At 41.5% G+C, this 15571-nt stretch overlaps 1 long non-coding RNA gene across 1 annotated transcript in view; it reads right to left on the minus strand.

Moving 5' to 3' along the window:
- Positions 1-1206: 1206 nt before the first annotated feature.
- Positions 1207-15571, minus strand: part of LOC136376483 (uncharacterized) — a 38392-nt gene continuing 24027 nt past the window's right edge. Inside the window, exon 2 of the long non-coding RNA XR_010746186.1 lies at positions 1207-1871. This is a non-coding gene — a long non-coding RNA (uncharacterized lncRNA). The remainder of the gene's footprint in view (positions 1872-15571) is intronic.

Below are 15571 nucleotides of genomic sequence, written 5' to 3' on the forward strand. Positions count from 1 at the left end.
AAAAGGTAAAAACCTTTTATAATGTATTTTAATTCCTAGTTTACTTTGTGGAACAATAAACTTTTTTGTTTATTAGTTTAGAATTTTTGTTTGCCACCCCCCCCACCCCCCAATCCAAATGGCATTTCCTTCAAAATCTCATGCTTTTGCTAATTCTGATTTTTAAGGTCTTCAAAAAATAACACAAAGTCAATGAGGTTGGTGGGGAGAGTTTGCTTTGAAGCCCTAATAGGTAATTTGGTTTGGTGGTTATTTTATTGTTGTTGTTGTTTTTTCTCTTCTTATAATTATTAAAGCTCCGCTATACAGTTGAATCTCTAAGCTCTGTTTGAAAACTAGGATATTTGAAGCATAAACATTGGTAGCTTACAGGTACAACTGGTAGACGTACAGGTACACTAGTAGCTTACAGGTACAGTGGTGGGCTTACAAGTAAAACGGAAATGCAGGGATGTTCCTTAACTGCTGAAGGAATAAACATGTAAATAGGAGATGGGCTGATTCCCTACTGTTCATGTTTGCTCACTGGGAACATTTGGTTCACTTGGCTTGGCTCGGCTCATTATTTCAGCTGGGAAAGTCACTATATGAATTAATAGCAGATTTCCTAGCTGAAAATAAATGTTTACCAGTTTAGGGGGCTGGGGATTTTGGCAAAGATCTGGCTTTTTGTCTGACTGGCTCTTTTTTTTTTTGGCTTGCACATCCCTGAGGTGTGTAATTAAAGTAAGGGAATTTGCACATAGTGCTTTAGGGATTTAATGAATAGAAAACACAGGCTATTTCAGCAATTTGGTGCCTAATGTCAGAGTGTACATTTCCTGTGTGAGGTGTCACAACAATAGGACTCTGTGACAATAAAGGTGCCTGCAATCCCATGCAAAGAAAAAGAAAAGTGGCAGCATTTGTTCCTAAATTCCAATACAAAATACATTTAAAAAAAGAACAATTTACATTTTAAAACAGATGGACTTTGAACTTGAACATACCTTCAAAATTAATGGCTATTAAATCAACCCCACTTTGCTGAATATTAAAATTCCCTTCAGGACAAAGATCTTGGCTGCTGATATCAGGTTACATTACAAAATAGAACACACAGTATCAAATGGTTTTAATCATAACTGTTTTTGCCTTGTTGAAATATTTGAACAGCTCAACATCTGGAAAAGTATTTTTAAAGCTCAGGAACCTTGAGGGGACAGGTAGAAAAACCAGATTAACATTTATTGAGCACCTGTTATATGCCAGATACTTTTACATGATATAACATTTAATATTTTACAAAAATAACCGTGCAAAAAACCTGACATTTTTCTTGGGGAAAAAATATGCTCAAAGAAATTAGGTAACTTGGTCAAGATCCCGTAATCAGTGGCAGCAGTATGTGAGAAAGGACCCTGCCCAGTGAAAGTAAGCACTCAGGTCAAACAATTATCATTACTGTTGGACTCCAAAACCCAAGCTCTTCCAACATAGCTTGCTATTATTTTATATATATATATCTTACATAAAATTTATTCTAAAGAATAAAAATTTTGTTTCTCCCTCATCCCCAGTTCCTGATCATTTTTGTTTTGGTTTGGTTTGTATTTTTTGTGAATAAAGGTTGCGGAAAATCTTAAAAATTTCATCCTCTGCATAACAGTGTAAAGTGAAATGAGCTTGTGCGTCCTGTGTCACAAGGGAGGACATCTCAATCTGAGGGCAAACTGTACTCTCAACGCAGGACCAGGGCGGCCACGACAAGGATGGAGTCTCCAACAGATCATGGAGTGAGGGCCCGCTGTGGTCACAGCCAGAGGCTCGACTGTGGCACCCACCTCACCACAGGGCTCCGCTCTCACCGCGTGAGGCCTCATTTCTAACATCTGTAAAAAAAAAAAACTTTTTTGAATGGGTTAGATGGTCTGAAAAGCCCATTTAAAAAAAAAAGAATCTGAACTACCAAGTGGCCCTTGGCTGAGATAAGAGAGCAGGGGGAGCAGGTGAGGTAATCCATAAACATGGGAATTCACCAAAGATAAACTTCAGGTAACTACCTTTCTTGTGGCCACTACGCAAGGACATCTGTCACGTTTTTATAGCCATGGTCTTTCATGAAATGATGATCAGGTTTCTACTACATCTTCTACAATGACAGTATTTGATATCATCCATAAACTAAATGCTAAGGTACAACATTGTCTTTAAAAGGCTTTTCTTCCTGCCTGTTCCTCTCCTGACTTTTCACTTTATTTTAGGCTCTCAGTGGCCTTCCTCTGAGTCTCCAAAAACCAGTGAAGAGTCATTGACAGACCACACCTCTGGCATGGGGCACCAGCCTAATTCTTGTTAAAAAAGAAAAATGTACATGTGAGGTGAATGTGCATGTATGTGAGAGAGAGACCTCCCACAATCCTCAAACCATACAGTTCAAGAGACTGGAAACTCAGACCTGTCATCCCATACCAGTCATATTCCTGCTCGATGAGGGACCCACACTCTACCCTCTCCTCCCTCTCACCAATAAGACGGATGCTGGCAGCTCTCCAGAAATAACTATCCCAACAGAGGAGCCTCCTCCCCAGGAGAAAACCATCCCCATCAAAAGTTTTAAAAATGTGAACATCAAAAGTTTGAGGTTTTTGAAGCACATATATTTTTACTCCACTGGGACTTACGATTTATTGATCCTACCACCTTGCCATTATCCTCATCTTTTCCCTCTGTGGCCCCACCTTCCTCCTCCTTATCCTACTTAAATTCCATGACCCATCATAATTATTCTTGTCTTGCAAGCACCCTCATCCTCTCCGCTCCTCTCTCACTGCATTGTACTGGAAAATTCTCAGGCCTGATTAAATCCAACTTACTATTTCATGCCAGCATCCCTGCAACAACAAAGTGTGCTAGCTAGAAACACACACCATGCTGGCTGATCTCATTCAAAATTCCCAATCATTGCCACCTGCTGTGGACCCCTGATGTTGCCCAGCTCTCATTTGGTGTCCTTGTCCCTTCCTTCTCCCGTCCTCTTCAACACCTCCTTCACCTCTTCTCCTCTCTCCTCAGTCCTCCACAATCAGTTCACTCATCATCATTCACTTGCTTCCTATTTCATCAAGAAAACAGAAACATTCGGGAAGGTCTTCCATGTGTTCCACCACCATGTGTCCCCAGCTACCAGCATCAGAGCCTTTTCTCCTGTGACTTTGGGTGGATTATTGGGGCTCTCAGTCAAGGCCAGTTCCCACTTTTGTGCTAGAAACCACAAGAATATTTCTTTAGCAATTCTTTCCCTCTCCTGTATCATCGATCTCCCCCCATTTTCTTTAACCAGTGCTATAACATATAAACATGCTCTTGTTTCTTTCATTAAAAATACAAATCTTTTGACACCACCTCTCTGTCTTACCACTCCACTTTCTCTTCACCTCTTGACAACAGAAATTGCCAAAGAACGGGTTTATATTCACTGGTAATTTCTCTTTCCTCCCATTCTCTCTTGAAGCCAACCTGGTCACCGACTTACCCTGCATACATCAAAATTGTTCCTGTTATGTTACCAAGGACCTCCCTTGGGCAAATCCATCACTCAATTCTCAGTCTTTGTCTCGCTCATAAACATTTTATACAGCTGATCACTTCGTCTCCACTGAAACACTTTAACTTGCCTTCCAGGCCACCATGCTCTACTGAGACTCTCCCCACTTCTTGGGTTACTTGTCAGCCTCTTCTCTTGGTGCCTCTTCATCTCCCTGACCCTAACGGTTGGAGAGCCGCAGGGCTTAGGGTTTGATCTTGTCTTTTTCCTACTACATTCAACTCATGATGTCTCATCAGTTACATGACTTTAAATACCATCTCCACACTCTGTCTGGATTCACGTATATCTCCATATTGAATGGCTCTTATGCTGGGCCCCTACTATGGAAACTAAGATCTAGCTTCCTTTTTTTTTTTTTTTTGAGTGAGAAAGAAAGGCAGGGAAAAAAGAGAGAGGGGAAGGAAAGAGAGTGAGAAACATCAACTTATAGTTGTTTCACTTTAGTTGTTCACTGATTACTTCTTGTTTATGCCTTCATCAGGGGGTTCAAGCCGATCCAGTGACCCTTTTTTTGCTCAAGCCAGCGACCTTGGGGTCAAGGAAGCAACCTTGGGATTATGTCAATGATTCTGTGCTCAAGTTGGCAAGCCCGTGTTCAAGCCAATGAGCCTGTGCTCAAGCTGGCAGCCTTGGGGTTACAAACCTGAGACCTCAGTGTTCTAAGTCAACACTCTATCCGCTGTGCCACCACCAGGCAGGCTAGTTTTCATTTTGTTCCCCCGTTATGTTAAGTGGGTTTCTCTCTTACTTCCCTGTCTAATATCACAATCCCTTAAGGCTTGATTTCTTATTGGTTCCCACCAAGGGAACCTGAACCTGGTACCTGCTAACAGACCTTCCTAATACTGCCTACTTGCTTAGGTTTCTGAATATCATCTAAGGAGGAGGAGAAAGAAGAGAAGAAAAAAGGGAAGAGAAGAAGGAAGAAGAAAGGGAGGAAGAGGAGGACTCACGGCTATGTACACAGCCCCAGTGATATTGAGTGTTGGGGGTGGTCATCCGTCACCCTTGGGAAGCGGCAGTAGGTTCCTTCCTGAGCAACCACTGGCAAAGTCATTAGTTTGGTGAGTTTGCTGTGAGTAAGCTTGAACCTTAGTATTGCAAATCAGAAACTTCAAATTTTTAGAGAAAGTAAATCAACTTTTCTAGGGACTGCCTAACCTATTTCATAAGTCTGATATATCAAATCAGGGTACCGGTTTATTAATTTGCGTTAAGAAATACCAGTCGTAGGAACTACGTGAGCAACATATTCTCTCCCTGCCAACAAATATATATTTTGAAAATCTATATCATGTTCAAAGCCAGTATACTAACTTATAGTAAGAAATAGCTGCCTTGATGAACCAAATTCTTGGAGTTCATACTATCTGTGCATTTCCTCTTTCTTTTCAGACTTACCCAGGGAACAAAATCATGACCAGATGTTAGAAAAATAGCAGCTAATTACATTGCGGCCAGAGTGATTCTTTTTTTTCAAAGCACACGTTGGACCAGGTCACCCCTCTAAAACTAGGCACTGTTTGTAGAAGACAAAATACTCAACCTACTGGCTCTACATGGTCTGCCCACTTCAGTCTCTGCCTTCAGTATCAGAACAGGTTAAGAACATGGGTTCTGTAACCATGCTTCCAAGGACCAAATCCCATTCCTCTAATTCTGAGCTCAGGTGATTGTGCCATCATTTCCACTTCAGTAAAATGGGAAGAAAGACAGTGTTTATCTCAGAGGATTGTGATGAAATGTTGGCGAGTAAACCACTTTCAACAGTGCCTGGCACTTACTAAGTATTCAATAAATATTATCTATTATCTAAAACCACTCTGGGTCCAGCTGCCCCACCTCCTGCCATTCTTCAAGTCTGCAGCCAGCCTGGTGCCCTGCACAAACACTGGCCCCATTTGAAGTCTTCTCCTTAGATGTATCTCCTTCTGCTGTTCAACTCCAACACAGCCTTCACCTGTCCCATCTACAGTCACTTCCTCAGGCAAGTCTTCCCGGGGACCGGAACCCTCAGTCTACCGTTTTCTTCCTCATAGGTTTGTGCCTCCTTCCAGACGATACCTGGGTCAGGACAGTGCTCTGGCTTGAGAGGTAATCTCCATACTTGGTATTTGATCCCAAAGCCTGACAGACACTGCAGCACTCCATGCCAATTTGTTTGAAAAAAATATTTAGTCAGTCTTTCAGGGGCAAAGCTAGGACCAGCGCCACTAACTATGGCCACAGGGACTTTTAAAAAAGTGATTTATTTGTTGATTTTTGAGAGAGCAGAGGCGGGAGAGAGAGACAGAAACATCAATCTGTTCCTGTTTGTGCCCTGGCTGGGGATTGAACCCACAACTTTCACATATTGGGACAATGCTCTAACCAACAGAGTTATCCAGCCAGGGCACCACAGGGACTCTTTTAACTACCTCTGGGGGCTGGCCAACCCCCTTCTGAATCACACATTTTTCCTTTGCACATGGTAATGCATTTGGTCGGGTTTCGTAGGGCCCTCCTCCGGCCTAAGAAAACCATGTGTATCAATGCTCTATTTCAGTTCACATTGTTTTTAAAGTTTTGCTCTCAGTGGGCATCTTATTTCTAATTTCTGGCAGGGGCGGGGGACATGAGGGCTGTCTCTTTAAATTTCTTTATTACTGTCAACACACCTGGGCCAGGAGTCCATGTACCAGTGGAGATACCCTGGTGTTTTGTATCACAGTGGTGTTCTTACATGAACACACCACTTTCCACACGGACCTCCCAAAGCCTGAACTGGGTCTGCCCCACCCCAAAGGACCTCTTCCGGTCTACTCACCTTCCTGGCAGGGTCCTAAAATAGAGCCCAGCCCAAAGGACCTCTTCCGGTCTACTCACCTTCCTGGCAGGGTCCTAAAATAGAGCCCAGCAGATATTCTTTAAAGGGAAATCAACCCCAAGTGTGTTTTTCAATAAATGAAGAATACAGCACTGCTCTGGGAATGAATTCTTCTGTCTTAAATGGAAATATTAAAACTGATTCAAGGACCAGAGTAATAAACACAGAAGTTACCATCACCATCACATACTTGCAATATACAATGCGACAGATGCAAATCCCCAAGTTAGTACCGGGCAAAAGTGACTACAGTTGTCAAGTTTCATTCCCGTTCTTACAAAGCCTCTATCAGAAAGACTCAATTCTATGTTAGCAAAAATAATTGGTCTACAACCCATTCTGAAAGCCTCGGAATGTGAAAAGCATTGCTCTGGGTTTTCGTACTGTTTCCATGATGTTGAGATCTGGTTTAGGCCAGAGATGTGTGTGCAAATGTTATAAGAAAAGGACCCGTCCAATCCAATGCGGAATGTAGCAGAAGGTAAGAACACAAAACTCAGGTTGAAGAAAGCCTCTCCCTGGGGTATTTCTCGTCCTTTATTTTTACCCCAGATCCAAGACTTGTGGTTAATTCAGATAAGCACTTGACCTTTGTGGGTGCTTATCCAAAGTCAACCTTCCCGTGTCTGAGGGTCACCTGTAACTCATTAATCTCAGTCCATTATTGTTTTGCAGGGATGTCTGTTCCATTTAAGATATAAAACTCCTATACAGATAACATGGTAGGTTAATGCACTCACCTTTCATTCCCTGATTGCTGGGTTCACACCAAACTCAATTCTGTTATGAGTAAGGATTACGTTTTGATATGTTCCCATCCCCAGGAGCCATTTGTCTGTAGGTCTTCACATCCTAAAAGGATGTTGCAGGCATCAGCATACTCTTTGGGGCCCTATACAGGAGATCCCAGGGAATAGAATGGCCCAGAGGTTACTGGGTCAGGACTGGAGAGGAAAGAACTATTTAGGGAATCTTGCTGAGTGCATGCTTCTGGGGTGCTATCAGTCTTTTGCCACTCTCAACTCTTAAGATGAAAACAAGGCCATTATCACTTTGCAAAAAATAATAAATTGCTTTATATAGACTCTAGTACGTTGTGCTGGCCTTCCTCCCCGACAGCACGAAACGTGCTAGCAGGCAGTCAGGAAAAAGGCACAAACTCTTTGCAGGTTTTTTTATTTTTTTTAAACATCATCCTTTTTAAGCATTCTCTTGTTTATGATTTACCTTCATTCCTTCTTCCATTAGAAAATGCAAATGTATGCTCATCACCTCTAGCAAAACCCGAGATGCAAATCTAGAAGAAAATGACAGCCAGTTCAACTACCCTCTAAGACAGAGAAGACAGCTCTGGGGTCGGCCATCCCAGGATAGAATCCCGTGCCTGTCGCTTACAGCGTTGATTGACCTCTCCCAGCCTCAGTTGATAGCTACAAAATGGAAATAATTAGAGTGCCCACCACAGAGACTTATTGTAGGAATCAAAGAGGATAATGATACGTAAAACGCTTAGAACAGTGTCTTGGCGTAAGTAAAGGGCTCAGTAAGTGTTAGCTGTTATTGGTACTTAATTGCTCTGATGCATGTTATAGGAAATAATATATATATTATTTCATATATATATATAAATTTGTGGTTTCCTCTCTAACCACCTGGCAGGAGACTGAACCCCAAAAGAATGCTTCTGGTTCTTTTTACTTTACAGGACCACACCAGTCTTCCCCTGCACCTCTTCCATGCCCCTTGAATTCCTCCAAGTTAAAGTACAAGGGAGTGGTCGAAGAGCGAGGGCGGCACGTCCCAAACTGCCTCACTTAATTAATTTCAGCCGACTCCTGCTGCCGACCACGCTGCCGCCGCCTCAATTACCCTCGGTGCTAACAACGGAAAGCAGCGAACAAAGGCTTGCACTTTAGAGCAAGAAAAGGAAAAAGGTACTGTCGATACATATTACTCGTCAATGTACATGCTTTCAGGAGCCCTTTGCTGCTTCTTTTCATGTTCTTCGAGCCTAAGAACCATTTAGAGAAGCCCTGCTGTTCTAGCACCCTAAGGACATGTGAGAGGATGCACGCAGGCCGCTGAGAAACAGAGCTTCTATTTATGTGGAGCGAGGCAGGACTGGTCTTTGACTAACAATAGTGGAATATCTTAATCGCAAGCATTCTGAAGTCATGCCAGGTGGAGAGCTTAGTGTTTGACCGCTCGCATTTCTTTCTTTTTTAAAAAAAAAATACTACATGGGAAAGACACTGGCACGTGCAGGTAGGCTGCTATTTTCAGGATCCACTGTTCTCCTTCCCATTAGGAGGTTGCGAGGGAGTTGGTCCAAATCCTCACCCCAGGAGTAGTCTAGATTCTAGACTCTAGAATGTCTAGAAAAGAACAGGTGCCAAGGATCGACAACCTTTTGGAAAAGGGGGTTACAGGACTACCCTTGAAACTCGGCATAGTATAGTAAACAGGCTATTTGGAGTCGTGTTTATTGGGGGTTAATCTGTAGGGCTGATGAAGATTTTAAAGGTTGGAGTGCCCCTCCCTCCCACTCCTCACTTTGTAGTCGAACAACTATGACTCCCAATTCTCATTCCTTATGCTTTTAGGAGCCTTTATTACAGGGTCTAATGCAATGTCTTCAGCAGAGATAGCATGTTAGAATAAAGTCATTAATTAGTAGGGTGGGAAGTAAGTGTTTATCTGCCTTAAGAGTTAACCTGGCACAATAGGAGTTCAAAAATCTTCATTGAATGAATTTATGATTTTATGGAAACTACTAAAATGAAAGTCCTGGGAAAGAAGCCACCAACAGAATAACTGATTTCTATTTTTAGGTTTTAAGTTAATTGTTAAAAATATTTAGAATGATTCTGGTTCCCTGATTTAGCAATAAAATGATCTCTGTATAGAATATAAAAATTAGTTATACATCGGCCTGACCTGTGGTGGCACAGTGAGATAAAGCGTCGAACTGGAACACTGAGGTCACCGGTTCGAAACCTTGGGCTTGCCTGGTCAGGGCACATATGGGAGTTGATGCTTCCTGCTCCTCCCTCTTCTCTCTCTCTCTGTCTCTCTCTCTCACTCCTCTCTCTCTAAAAAAATCAATAAATAAAATATTAAAAAAAAATTAGTTATACATTATACTGAGTGAAATAAGTAAATCAGAAAAAAACTAAGAATTATATGATTCCATACATAGGTGGGACATAAAAATGAGACTCAGGGACATGGACAAGAGTGTGGTGGTTATGGGGGGTGGGGGAGAGAAGGGGCACAAAGAAAACCAGATAGAAGGTGACAGAAGACTATATGACTTTGGGTGATGGGTATGCAACATAATCAAATGTCAAAATAACCTGGAGATGTTTTCTCTGAACCTATGTACCCTGATTGATCAATGTCACCCCATTAAAATTAATTTAAAAAAAGAAAGAAAATAGAAAAAAAATTAGTTATAGGCAACATTTGGCAGAAACTTCCTATTTCGCAATGTTTCTACAATTCTGTTTTCCCCATCTTCCTATAAGAACAGAACTCCTAGTTTTATTTGTATATGTGGCTTGCCACATAAATAATCTATTTCTCAATTCCCACTCTCTGCAGCTAGCCGTAGGTAAATCACTAAGTTCTGGTCAATGGGATGCAAACAGAAGTAATAAATATACACGACTTCCAGGTCATGTGCTTAAAGGAGTGTGGCCTTCTCTTCTTTTTTCCTTTCCCACATGCTGGGAGGCAGATACGACGGTCGGTGCTGCAGCAGCCATCTTAAACTGTGAGTTGAAAGCTCTGGGTTGTGGCTGACAGAGCAACAGATGCAGCCTTGCCTCTGACACCATCAAACCTTGCAGACTGCTCATACTCAAACTTTACATGAGGTAGATACTTCTATCTTGTCCAAACTGGTGTTTGTTTGAAATGCCTTTGTTATTTTAGCCCAAGCTGTACCTAAACAAATATTAACACCATGCTGCATCAAGAAAGAAAGCTAAAAGGAAAACTCCTTTCATTTGAAACAAAAACAAGTTGAACAGGATCAATTACTGAGATATTAATTGGTTCCCATATTTTTCAAGTTCTAGGATGGTTCCCATATTTTCAGGATGGGTTCATACTGTTGTTGACTAGTGAAGAAAATGTTGGTCCTGATTTTTAAAGTCCTGGTAGTAGCCAATGGTATTATTAGCAAGTGTGAAATCTAATCCACTGCCTGTTGTTGTTGTTGTTGTCATTGTGGTTGTTGTCTTTAATGGCCTGGGAGCTAAGAATGGTTTTTACATTCTTAAATGGTAGGGGGAAAAATCAAGAGAAGGCTATATGGCATGGGAAAGTTAAATGAGCTTCAAATGTCAGTGTCCATAAATAATGTCGTATAGAATAAAGCCACATTCATTCATTAAAATATTGTTGGTAGCTGCTTTCTACCAAAGTTGATGAAAGAAACTGTTTGGCCCACAATACCTAAACTGTTTATTATATGACATTTTCCATAAGTTTGCAGTGCCTTCCCCATGGTATGTTTTCTGTTGTTTTAGTGGAAGGTATTGGTTTCCTTCACCTTGAAGTTTCAAGCTACAGGATTGTATCTATGCATTTATGGATCTTTCTCAAATAGCTTAATTTTTTTTTTTTTTTTTTTTTTTTTTTAGCGATAGGTGGAGAGAGGGACAGATAGGGACAGACAGGCAGCAAGAGAGAGAGAAATGAGAAGCATCAATTCTTTGTTGTGGCACCTTAGTTGTTCATTGATTGCTTTCTCATATGTGCCTTCTCTGGAGGGCTCCAGCAGAGTGAGTGACCCCTTGCTCAAGCCAGTGACCTTGGGCTTCAAGCCAGTGACCTTTCAGCTCAAGCCAGCAAACATGTGGTCATGTCTATGATCCCACGCTCAAGCTGCAGACCCTGCGTTCCAGCTTGTGAGCCCACGCTCAAGCCAGCAACCTCACGATTTTAAACCTGAGTCCTCTATGTCCCAGTCCAACACTGTATCCACTGTGCCACTGCCTTGTCAGGCTCAAACAGCTTGATTTTAATCATGAAGAGTATTTGGTTAATTGATAAAAAACTTAAAAAGTAAGTAGCTAAACTGTATTGTTGGTACTTCTGGGAAGACAATTTTGTAGATTTTGATGGCTGAATCTTCAGTCTCATGTTAGCTTTATTTCATGGGGTGTTGGTAGAGAGCAAGCCCTGCTGTTAAACACCACTTTTACCATATTTCTTGTACCATCCCCTCAAATACATTGGCACAGTCACTATATTAGTTCAGTTTCTTAATAATCTAGACCAAACTTTTGCAATAATATTCTAAATGATTTTCTTGTATCCAGTGTCTTGCCTCATCTTCCCCCATCATCAGAACAAGCTTCCTTAAATAGCTAATTGCGATAGGTAATCATATAGTACATGTCTCATCTAAAAACTTTCAGTGCATCCATTGCTTACACTGGCAGGTGTCCCCAAACTACGGCTTGCGGGCCGCATGCAGCCCCCTAAGGCCATTTATCCGGGCCCCCGCTGCACTTCCGGAAGGGGCACCTCTTTCATTGGTGGTCAGTGAGAGGAGCACTGTATGTGGTGGCCCTCCAGCGGTCTGAGGGACAGTGAACTGGCCCCCTGTGTAAAAAGTTTGGGGACCCCTGGCCAGAATAAAATACAAACTCCTTAGGCAGGCATTTGTGCTTCTTTGCAGTATATCCTTACCCTAAATTCTGTCCAGATGAAACCCTTCCCTCTTCTCAATATACCTTTGTAGGGGATGGCCTGTTCTTGGTCCATCTCCTATGCCTCTCTTCATACTATAATTTCTTGCCTCCAAATCTAACCTTTTTATCCATCCCTGCATATTTAAATGCCATTTATTTTTTAAGACCTAATTTCAATATTAACTCTCTCATGAAGACTTCTCTGACTCTTCTATCCCAAGCTCAATAAGTATTGTGGATACCTGTGGCTTTTTTTTCCCCTCCTGGCAACATTCATTCACCACTCTTCTGGAAGGAATCCATTGACTTTACTTTGGGGATTTATGCAGTCTTGGTGGGACTGTATAGTTCAAAATGCCCTACACTTCCTGATGAGGAAATGGAGATGTGACATTCACAAGGCTAATCACAAATACTCCCTGAGTCTCTCTCCTACCAGCTGTCTGTCTGCAGTTTAATTCTTGAGTGATACAAGCATGGAAAATGGCTGGAGCTCATTCATGCCCCGAACCACCCATTATTTCTGCTCATAAACCCCTGTGAGCTGCTCTGCTCCAGTCCTTGCCACTGTTGGTCTCTTTGGCCAATCTTGATTTTGCAAAGGACTACACATCCTTCCAGTGAACAAGGTCTTTTGTAAAATCTTCCCAACTGCTGGCTTCTATTGTTGGCAAACTAAGACATTGACCGATAGAAGTGGTGATCATTCCTTCTTCCAAACACTTATAATACTATGCACACATTTCTTAGGACCTCTAGCATTTGCTATCTTGTATAATAATTATCCATATCATTGATTTCTTTGTTTTATGCAATGGCAGTTCCTGAATTCTATACAGGAGGAGCAACTGGGATGGAAGCAGAAAAGTGTAAGGGACTTGTCACAAATCCTTATTGACGTATTAACTGTTTTTATTTTTATTGTACTTTTATTTTTTTAATTATTTATTCATTTTAGAAGGGAGAGAGAGAGAGAGAGAGAGAGAGAGAGAATGGAGGAGCAGGAAGCTTCAACTCTCATATGTGCCTTGACCAGGCAAGCGCAGGGTTTTGAACTGGTGACCTCAGAGTTCCAGGTCAAAGCTTTATCCACTGAGCCACCACAGGTCAGGCCTTTTTATTGTACTTTTAAAGTCCATAAAAGAGCACTATTTTCTAAGGTGCCTTTATTTATACTTTAATTTAAATTAACAAAAAATTCATTTACCTTTTCAGAAATACTTATTTGAAGAAAAATGACATTGAAGATTATGAAGGGGTAAAATACCTCCTCCCCTTCCAAGGCTCCTTTTGGCGCAGCTGCTGACCTTAAAGGGCTGTGAGCCACTTGTAACCTCTGTGGTCTCTGGCATAGAGCCTTACACACCATCAGTGCCCAATATATTGGTTGAATTAATCATCAATTAGTGGTCACTGTACCATCTTGTATCATTTGTATTTTGCCTCCTTTCCAATAAGAATTCAAGGTGTGTGTTTTCCCACTTAGAATTTATTTGCCTTAACTATTTTTTTAAAAAAATAAATGATCATTAAATGTCCATCAGTATAATGAATACTGTTTTAAGAGCTGGGAATCCATCAATGATCAGGCAAGATTCCTGCTACAATCGAGCTTGCATTCTACTACAGAGATGTCTATTTCTTCAGAGATGAGATCACTATGCAATCATTTCCTTCCTAACTTACTGTAAGTATAGAGCCCAAAGTGTTCATCTTCCTTTTATGTCACTTTGTGTTCCTGCTTCTTCTTTGTTACCACCTTCGGCTATAATATAGTTTACTTCTAAAACTCACCTCTCCTTGGTACTATTGTTTTCACTATGCACACTATATTTCTTTTCTGTGTCTTTTGAAGTTTGAACTATCCTTCAAAAATAACAACACATTATTTTTCAAACTTTTGTCCAAAGTTTCTAAAGCTTAGAAATATCAGTCACATATAGCCAATATCTGTGAGTCATTGAGCCCTGAACTCTTAATAATATACAATTAAAAGAGAAAGCTTCCGACCTGGAAATGCTGAGGTTGCTGGTTCGAAACCCTGGGCTTGCCTGGTCAAGGCACATATGGGAGTTGATGCTTCCAGCTCCTCCCCCCCTTCTCTCTCTCTGTCTCTCCTCTCTCTCTCTCTCTCTCTCTCCCTCTCCTCTCTAAAAAATGAATAAAAAATAAATTAAAAAAAAAAAGAGAAAGCTTCCACTGAAGTAGCATTCAATTCTGCTTTTTAAAATCAGAAATCAGACACCTCTAATGTATTACCAGCATGCAATGGAAACTAAAGTCCTAGAAGAAAATTAAGCCAGAAGTTAACATATTTTTTTTTCTGTTTCTGACAGACCCAGTTCTTATGTTGGAATGAAAGTATAATGGAAGGAGAAGAATCTGATTTTAACAATTATGTACTCTTTATTCAGAAAAATGTGCCTAAGTGCTTAGTCATAACATCCCGCCCATAATTCCAGAAGGGCCACTGTTACTTTAAGACTAGCTGTGGGCTCAAGAATCCCAAGACCCCAGAGTCAAGAGCCCCAGATTTGTGTTTTTCTGAAGTCTTTAAAGTAAATTTCATTTTAAAGTAGCATATTTTTTAATGAATCATAAATTTTATTTCAAAATGTAAATGTCACTAAATATGCATACACTTTAAAACAATCAAATTTACAATTTAGTTACTTTTTTTTTCTTTTTGCATAGGACATTATACAATGTAGAAACTATGCCAGACACAGTTTTATCCAAGCAAGCCAAGGCCAGATTGGGAATTGTACAACTTCACAGTAGAAATCCAGGGAAGGTGAAATGTGACATTTGGAAGCAGGGTGCAGTGTTGGTTAAAAAACAAAAAAAGAAAGTTCCTACAGAAAAGGGAAATGTGTGCTCTGTGAAAATAGTCCTGGACCCTCGGATTCTGCCTTGGGAATTTGGCGAATGATTCCAGAGAGGCTCCATCAAAGGCTTTGGGGAAGGGGTCATTTGTTGGGTCACACACGCACCCAACACACTCACACAAGCAATCGCCAGGCATGCGGGAGCCACAGCAAACCCCATGCCTACAAGGCAGAGTTGCTCAGGATAGCCACATATCCATGCTGTCAAGCCCTGGGGGTCCTCAGCATGTGGCACAAGATTCTCTAGGGTGAGGCCAAGGAGCAAAGTCTCCCACTCACACAATCAGAGACAGGTATCCTGACCCAGGAATGGATGCCACCCCACCCCCCATGTGCTTGAGCCATGCTGGGAGGTGGCCCCCTTCCTCCATGTGGAGGGCGGACTGGGGAGGGATCCAGGTATGTTCAGCCCAGTTAGTGTGTTCTGAGTGGGAGAGACAGCCTTTGGCCAGACCGGTGAGTGCCTTGCAGGCATTCAACTCACAAACTTGGTTTGCAAATGAGTGTGTGCTGTCATTGTGCC

The sequence above is a fragment of the Saccopteryx leptura genome, chromosome 6 (genome assembly GCF_036850995.1).
Source record: "Saccopteryx leptura isolate mSacLep1 chromosome 6, mSacLep1_pri_phased_curated, whole genome shotgun sequence".
NCBI lineage: Eukaryota > Metazoa > Chordata > Mammalia > Chiroptera > Emballonuridae > Saccopteryx > Saccopteryx leptura.